The sequence below is a fragment of the Salvelinus alpinus genome, chromosome 19 (assembly GCF_045679555.1).
Source record: "Salvelinus alpinus chromosome 19, SLU_Salpinus.1, whole genome shotgun sequence".
Lineage (NCBI taxonomy): Eukaryota > Metazoa > Chordata > Actinopteri > Salmoniformes > Salmonidae > Salvelinus > Salvelinus alpinus.
The window spans coordinates 45,741,078-45,750,650 of NC_092104.1; positions in this window are offsets into that span (position 1 = coordinate 45,741,078).

Consider the following 9,573-nt stretch of genomic DNA (forward strand, 5'->3'; position numbering starts at 1 on the left):
GATTCACCCGTGTCTCAGTAGTAAGAGGTGCTGTAGGAGCAACGGTAGAGTTTACCTTACTCAGCAGCAAGCCGTCACTGTCTGGAATACGACTTAAAGAGCGACTGCATCCTAAAAACCAACAAATCCCGTTGAAAATGGCATCGATGGGAGTCTGAATCATGTGTTATAGTGTCAAATTTGACTACAAAGTGTAAATAGAATAATTCGGGTCATAAAGTCAGTCTCATCTAAAACGGAGTTTGGAACCTCAGCGGGTCACAACTAGTAAATGAACGTTGGGTTGGGATTACAATTATGTTAACAAATCATGCCCCCTTTGACACAACTGTGTGGGAGTTGAACTGCGTAGATGCATTACTTAGCTTTAAACTGACAGATAAAGATAATTTGTAACCTTTAGTCTATATAGTTTTTGTGTTTCTAAATACACTTGGTTTATTCTATACAGTGGCGATTTTTAGCATGTAAATCTTGGTAAAATAAAAATCATTTGGTATGCATGCCAGCAAAGCCATAACACACCACTAAACAACACATGAATTGCTCTATAACTGTGACAAACGGTGCCCACAAACTGTTAAGGCCTACATAAAGCTGTCCCAACACCTTACTACTGCTACACCTGGCTTTCAGCGTAGCCTTGTCTGGTAGCGAAACAGTTCATTCAGCCTCATTTACTGCCGTTTAAAAAAAACATTGCTGATTTGGCTGACTTGCTTAAACAAATGTGGTTTCTACTGACATTTGAGATGTACAAACTATGGCATAAGGGGACGACAAGCGGATAAGAGACAATCCATAATTTCGATTAAGACATTAATGAGCAAGCAATGACAGACGTAGTCAATATAACTATTTGTTCAGCACTTGAAATGTACAGCGATAGAATTCAGAACATGGGCCGTTCTTACAGTGTACTCCCTGTACAAGTCAGAACCGTAGGATAAATAAAGGGGGCATATAAACAGACAATGAATGCTCTTACAATATTCGATGATTACATTTCTCTAAAACAGGTTATATGTGAACCACCAAGTCAGAACAGTAGGTGAAATTAAGAGGTGAAACTATACCAAATTATTAGGGTGAGGCACATTGAACGCTGTTTGGGTCTTTGCATGTCAAAAAGAGATAATGTCATATAACACCATTTGACACATCAAATAACACAATTCTATTATAGAATGTTTTGTGTGCTGAATTTGCAAGCCAAGCGCCACCACTACTATCAGTAGCACTGTCAAAACTGTCCAAAAAAAGTTGCAAACAAGCACACACCGGGCCATGAACGATGTGTTTACAATACCGCGTTGGTGAAAATAGACAAATTATTAGGATGAGGCACATGGGCTACTAACAGCTTACTACACAACATACACTTAGTATTACTTTCTTAGCTACAGTATACATATCTCCCTTGCATATTGCAGCAGCATACAACACATTTTTGGACTCACCTTGTGAAGGTGGCGCATAGGTCCTTTGTGGGAAAATTTTGTCATCAAAGTCTGGCATTCTCTTGATTTATGGTGGGAACTCTGTAAAAAAAGAAAACACAGCCACTCCATTGAATAGCAGGCTAACGTTAGCGATTTCTTTGCAATGCTTGCAGTTAGCCACTGATTCCTTCCAAACAACTCATTGTTGAATTTGCGATTTACAACTTGCTGTGTGATCTTTATGTCCAATGGGCGATGAGCAGCGATACGTTTTATCTTAATATCTCTTCATATGACAAGAATTAAAAAGGATTTTCCAGTAGATTGTTGACTTGGTTCATGATGATGACTGCTAGCTAGGACTTTGAAAGTAAGATGTTGACATGATCAGTCCAACTGTACATATTACGTGATTTGACGTCATTTTATCTGTGGCCAATGACCTTGAGCCTTCTTGGAAGGGCACTTGTAATATAACTACAACTTGTAATATAACTACTCCCGGGTGGCGCAGTGGTCTAGGGCACTGCATCGCAGTGCTAGCTGCGCCACCAGAGTCTCTGGGTTCGCGCCCAGGCTGGGCTGGGTTCGCGCCCAGGCTCTGTCGCAGCCGGCCGCAACCGGGAGATCCGTGGGGCGACGCACAATTGGCATAGCGTCGTCCGGGTTAGGGAGGGTTTGGCCGGTAGGGATATCCTTGTCTCAGTATGTAAAAAAAATGTAATAAAATGTATGCACTCTACTGTAAGTCGCTCTGGATAAGAGCGTCTGCTAAATGACTAAAATGTAAAAATGTAAAATGTAACTACAGCAGGACCCAAAGGGCTGAAATTGTAGATGTCTACCTTTACTAAGCACTTAAACTTGGCGATGACGTACTGTCCCCATGAGTGACAGAACACTGAGCCAATCATGGCGCAACGCTCCGTATTATCTGCTGGCTTGCCCCACTACCACAGAAAGCACTGAGCTAGGCTTAAAACACCTGCATTTTGGAGCTGCTTTACTCAAGAAAACAAAAAGGAGACCATGTGTATGCAGCTTTATTAACTGAATTATATATATTTTTTAAATTACATTGTTTGCAAACTGATATGTGACACGTATTAATGTCAAAATAACATGCAAAACAGGCAAGCCCAAAAAAGTAAAATATTTTTACATTTAAGTCATTTAGCAGACGCTCTTATCCAGAGCGACTTACAAATTTTACATATTATTATTATTATTATTTTATGCTAAAAATGTGGGGCTAAAAACCTGCCCTGAATGACAGGTCGCCACTGATCCTATACTGTTGTGAAAGTATATTTTACATGAAGGACACTTCGCTTCCTCATTGAGGGAATTGTATTAGTCTGGACCGGTTGAACCAGGTAATGGCCCGTCATTGGCCGAAAGCGGGGAGGGAGGAGTGCCCTCCTTAAATCCGTCATGTTGTCAACAAGGCCGCTAGTTGCATCGTCCAGAAACATACACCTCTGTCCATGCAAGAAATATTTTAATTTTCAAACTAGTTTTCATTGGGAAGGCAGATAACAGGATTTTTATCACAAACAATCACCTGTTCATGTGAAAACAGAATCCTAATTATCGCTCCACGTGCTTGATTACGTCACTTTTGTTTTGAGCAGACTTCGCAATCAACCAGAGCGGGGCACCTGGCTCATGCCCAGGAGGCAGCCCGGTTCCAAAACGAAAGCAATCACTTTTCACCCGGTTCAAACTCATCCCATCGGGGCAACCCAGGCCAGATAAACGACTCCCCTCATTGAATGGGGGCTCTGTTGTTTTATCGCCCCCAAAGCGTTCAAATCAAAGGATCACGGCCGTTTGAGACTGATTGACCAACCAGTGGTGGTGAATGTACCCGTACAGATATAGCATTGTAATAATTTTGTCACAAAAGGATAATAATCCTGCAGCAGGAAGATTTGCATGTATTCATAATCGATGCCAGGAGGCAGCAGGAAGCGTGTTTGTAGGCTATACAATAATTTAGACTGCAGGTCCACTGGACGCCAGTTCAAGTAGCCTATGTGCAGGCTACATCGCTTCTCGTGTGAATTCTTGTGTGTATTATAATAAAATAGACCATATTTATAGGGGGTAGATGGCAAACTTTGCCACACCACTAGAGGGATATCAACAGACTACCAACTTACTACCCTGAGACAAGGCTGAGTATAGCCCACAAAGAGCTCCTCCACCGCACGAGGGGTCACAAAACCGGACAGGAAAATCACGTCCGTGACTCAACCCACTCAAGTGACTAGTAAGCCAGTGACTCAGCCCCCGTAATAGGGTCAATGGCAGAGAATCCCAGTGGAGAGAGGGGATTGATAGTGAAACTTCGGTATTGATTGTTGTAAGACTTACCTGTTCAAAATTTAACACCACACTTGGTGTAAATCATTTTAGTATGCATTCACCATGGTAAATGAGTGACATTTATTTTCATTAATGCTATTGAAATTGTAAAATGATTCCAATGTGTTGTACCATATACCTTTTTATGAAATTGTGCACATTGATAGATATTAAATCAACATTGAATGACCGTAATTGAAACTGTACAGCCTACGGACTTTGTTTGATGTCAGTCTTCATTGGAGAGATAAAATCAATTGTACTAAGTTGTTGTTCTTTTGGTTTGCTGTCACAGTTTATCATAAGGTGTAAAAAAAAGTTATCTGACCGGATACTTTTTTACTCTTACTTGAGTAGTTTCTTAAGGCTTATTTTACTTTAGTAAATTACAATCTAAGTAACACTACTTAAGTACAGATTTTCAGTACTATACCCACCTCTGAAAATTATACATAGCTTAACTATAAAAGATGGGCAAGCATCCACACTGCAGGAAAGTTGATCATTTCACAGTAGGCCTACATCTGTCAATCAACTGATGGCACAAAAAATCGAATTGATTTAGCCAGGTAAACACAGTAGATTATCAGTTTTCACACCTTTCATTGGTGATTATTGATAGGCTAATGGGTAGCCGACAAAATGTAGCTTATAGAAATATAACCAAATAACAAGAGGCCTATTGCAACCATCGATGGCACTAGATTATCGACAACTGAGGTCTCGTTAAACCATCAATATGCGCTAAATTCACACGCACAGCTGATCTCAAATTAACCATTATTGGTCACCTCTACCGCTCCCTAAAAGATGATGTTGGTGTTACCTTAGTCATCTATATATAATGACGAGATGCTCATGTCTCCGCCCTAACAATGGGAGTCGTCCCAAAGGCAGGAAGGCAGCCAACAAGTTTAGGTCTGCATACAGTATTAAGCCCATAGAAACGCACTGGGCTTATTTTGGCGAGAATGAACCCTCTCACTTCGCATCTTCCTATCTGCCACATAGTCATGCTTGCAACCAAAGTCTGCATTCGGAAAGTATTCAGACCCCTTGACTTTGGCCACATTTTGTTCCGTTACAGCCTTATTTTAAAATCGATTAAATAGTTTTTCTTCAATCTACACGCAATACCCCATAATGACAAAGCAAAAATAGTTTTTTTGATTTTTTGCAAATGTATTAAAAATAAAAACCTTAAATATCTATTTACATAAGTATTCAGTACTTTGTTGAGGCACATTTGGCAGTGATTACAGCCTTGAGTCTTCTTGGGTATGACGCTACAAGCTTGGCACACCTGCATTTGGGGAGTTTCTCCCATTCCTCTCTGCAGATCCTCTCAAGCTCAGTCAGGTTGGATGAGGAGTGTTGCTACACAACTATTTTCAGGTCTCTCCTGGGATGTTCGATCGGGTTCAGGTCAGGGCTTTGGCTGGGCCACTCAAGGACATTCTGAGACTTGTCCCGAAGCCACTCCTGTACTGTCTTGGCTGTGTGCTTAGGGTCATTGTCCTGTTGGAAGTTGAGCCTTCGCCCCAGTTTGAGGTCCCAAGTGCTCTGGAGCAGGTTTTCATCAAGGATCTCTGTACTTTTCTCCGTTCATCTTTCCCTCGATCCTGACTGGTCTTCCTGCCACTGAAACACATCCCCAAAGCTTCACTGTAGGGATGGTGCCAGGTTTCCTCCAGATGTGATGCTTGGCATTTAGGCTAAAGAGTTCAATCTTGGTTTCATCAGACCAGAGAATCTTGTTTCTCATGAGAGTCCTTTAGGTGCCTTTCGGCAAACTCCAAGCAGGCTGTCATGTGCCTTTTACTGAGGAGTGGCTTCCGTCTGGCTACTCTACCATAAAGGCCTAATTGGTGGAGTGCTGCAGAGATGGTTGTCCTTCTGGAAACTTCTCCCATCTCCACAGAGGAACTCTTTCAGAGTGACCATCGGGTTCTTGGTCACCTCCCTGACCAAGGCCCTTCTCCCCCGACTGCTCAGCTCTAGGAAGAGTCTTGGTGGTTCTAAACTTTTTCCACTTAAGAATGATGGAGGCCACTGTGTTCTTGGGGACATTCAATGCTGCAGACATTTTTTGGTACCCTTCCTCAGATCTGTGCCTCGACACAATCCTGTCTCGGAGCTCTATGGACAATTCCTTCAACCTCATGGCTTGGTTTTTGCTCTGTCATGCACTGTCAACTGTGGGACCTTATATAGACAAGTGTGTGCCTTTCCAAATCATGTCCAATCAATTTAATTTACCACAGTCACATAGCTTAATTTCGAGTCGCATAGCAAAGGGTCTGAATACTTTAAAAAATGATACCTTATTTACCTATGTTTAATACATTTGCACAGAACAATAAACCTGTTTTTGTTTTGTCATTATGGGGTTTTGTGTGTAGTTTGATGAGGGAATTTATAAAAAATCTATTTTAGAATAAGGATGTAACGTAACAACGTCAAGGGGACTGAATACTTTCCGAATGCACCGTATGTTTGCCCTCTGGTTGGTATTGTCATTGGAACAATTTAGTCCTTTTTGAACAGACTAAGGGCAATTGATCTATTTTACAAGCATTCTGTACAGTAGAAATTAAGTATTTCCTTGTTTACCACGTCAAATCTACTGTGGCAATTTAACTGACACTTTGTATGAATGGAAACCGAGGTTGGTGTTATTTTATTTGTTTAATATTTATGTTATCCATAATGGTAATTTATTATCAAGAAAAATAAGAAATTACCCTGGACTGCCCATATTTGAAATACATCAAGTCAATCTGGAGATTGCAATATTTGTGCCAGAAGGAATTGAACCCACGCCAACATGGTAGGCCTGTATGTGTGTGCTGAAGGCAGTGGCCCTAAACGCCTAGACCACCCCAGGCCGCGATTAACCTCCATTTTGACAGTTCATTATCTTAGGATACACTAGAAATATATGTCGTAGCCTAGTGGAGACCAACAACTACTCTTGTTATTAAGCTATATAAAATGACGGTTGTTGATTTGTATGGCTGAATTTCAGATACATTTTAATGTTGTAGTAATAGGACCTAGGCCTATAGCATGTGAGCGAGCGAGAGAACATTATTGTACGATAGAAAGCCCTGATCCGAATGACTCGACTGCCCCAGAATGGGGAAAAAAAGAGGACTGCTCATTTTTAGCCAATCACAAGGCTCATTTTAATTTCCTGATGCATCAGGAAAATTCTCTTTCGAATAACTGCAGCATAGGCAGCAGACAGCATATGCAGCAACTATGTAGAGATGATGACTTGGAATGAAACAAATGTAATATACACAACAACCAAATATTTTATTAAAGTAATGTGAATAAATTATGGTTAGTAAGTTATAAGCAGTAATGGGCAGTCAGTACCATCATAGGGCTTTTATTAATTGTTTTTCTGTGTTCTTACAGCCTTCAACCCGAATAGTGCATTTCATGTAAAAATAATAATAATCGAAACCGAAAACCTTGATTTAATAATCGAATCCAACCTCAACAAGCACTAATCGCTCAGCATTAGTATAGTTCATAAGTCATTTCAATGCACTTTTATGACTCAAAGAAGAGTCTTCAACTATAAGGTGCATTTTTGAGCTATCCTAGCTGTGCTCTTGAGGAACTAGAGCAGGCACACTTGTAGTTGTTAAGTTTGGAACACAACCCTGCATCCCCACCATCACACAATTATTGTTCAATCGAGTGCAGGCTCAACTGAATGAACAACAGATACGGAACGCAATATGGCATTTTATTAAATAGTTTGGGGCATGGCCTCATCTCTGAGGAATGCTCCTCGGAGCCCGATGGTGATGACAAGTAGCCCTTTGCTGGGAAGCTGTCATCGAACCCCCCCCCCCCCCCGCTAGGGAGTAACAATGAAGGGCCTTCAGGCCTTCAGGTTATTATAACTGGTGGTGGTGGGGAGATGGATGGTTGTAGAAAACTGTTGCTGATAAACAGCAAGTGAGAGAACATGGGTAAGTTGACATAGAAATACATCCCATTTACACCCATTGGAGAGAGACAAAAGTGATCGTTTATAGGCTTCATATATTTTTTTATTTAACTAGGCAGGTCAGTTAAGAACAAATTCTTATTTACAATGACGGCCTACCAGCAAGCGTGCAGAATGTGCATTATTATGCCGCACTTATATGCTAAAGGTAAACAGGTGAATGACATTCCGCACATGATTAATAGGAAGAGGAGAAGAATGAGACGCTATGCTGATGATAAGTTTGTATTAATTTGCGTATAATAGGAAACAGGGTGAATTATGTTACGCTGGTTGATTAAGTTAAACGACATTCAGACCAGCCTTCCTGATTGAACTTTTGTAAACTACATTTGTTTACGCAATCCTAAAAAGGTCCATTATAGATTGCAATTTGGGTCAGGAGGGCATAATTTGAAAGCTTATTCTTTTGCCAACATGACTAGCTATAAAAAGTTATAAAATATGATATTTCAGTGTTAAGGCTTTCACAATGCAATTCAGGGAAAAAGTTCTTAAATTTGGTGCACATAAAAAGGAGTCATGAAATTGTGCCGTTGCAAATTTTCTTCACAAAAGACAAACGTCCCAGGGTATGACACCATGTCATCGTGTAACTGTACATCAAACATAGTGATCATAAATGTTGACTAGGGCTGACCCCATTTAGTCGACTGGTCGAATGTTTGGTCGATAGGCTGTTGGTCATCCGAGATTTCTTTAGTCGAGCAGTAGCAAAAAAACATATTAAATCATGGTGTCCAAGACACCTGTCTGATTCGTGCATGTCTGAGTGGACTAATCCTTTGTGGAGGCCGTGGGGATTGTACAGTCCATCAGTCTAAGACATTTGCTACTGAAATTGTATATGGTTTTATTACGTAAGAACAATGGTGCAACACAAGTAAAAATCATACTTTATAACAAATGTGCTTTCTCCCGTGTTGGATAGTGGTCGCTGTTCGCGGTTCTGAAACACATCAGTGCGCTGTTGAATTGGCACCTTTTCCGAGACCATGTTGCTATGTGCATAATAGCAAAGTTACCCAGCATTGGTGTTGAGAACAATGCGGCGGACGCAGCAGAAGACGAGAAAACAGTCCTTGCCTTAATTGTCTACATCAGTCTCAACATCAACAGTGAAGAGGCGACTCCGGGATGCTGGCCTTCTAGGCAGAGTTGCAAAGAAAAAGTCACATCTCAGACTGGCCAATAAATATTTAATATTAAGATGGGCAAAAGAACACAGACACCGGACAGAGGAACTCTGCCTAGAAGGCCAGCATCCCGGAGACACCTCTTCACTGTTGACGTTGAGACTGGTGTTTTGTGGGTACTATTTAATGAAGCTGCCAGTTGAGGACTTGTGAGGCGTCTGTTTCTCAAACTAGACACTCTAATATACCTGTCCTCTTGCTCAGTTGTTTAATACCCTACTGATTCCGTGAGCACCAAGCCTCAGTCAACCACAACATGTCGGATAAACAATTTCACAAATTTGGCTGTTTTTAAATCTTTAATTCTGTAATAAAGGCTTTACACATCTGCCATTTTCAATCGGTATACGGGTACGAGTCGGAGCACTCTTTTCCACTGTTAGGCCTAATCCACTTTTTTTTTTCTATCTCTTTTTTAATTTATTATCCCCATTCTGACAAACGGCCTTAATTTCACAACCAAAAGCAACTTTTTCCAATCAAAGTTTCATTTTCCATTAAGCTAAATCTTGTCGAAATTCATTATCAGCACTAT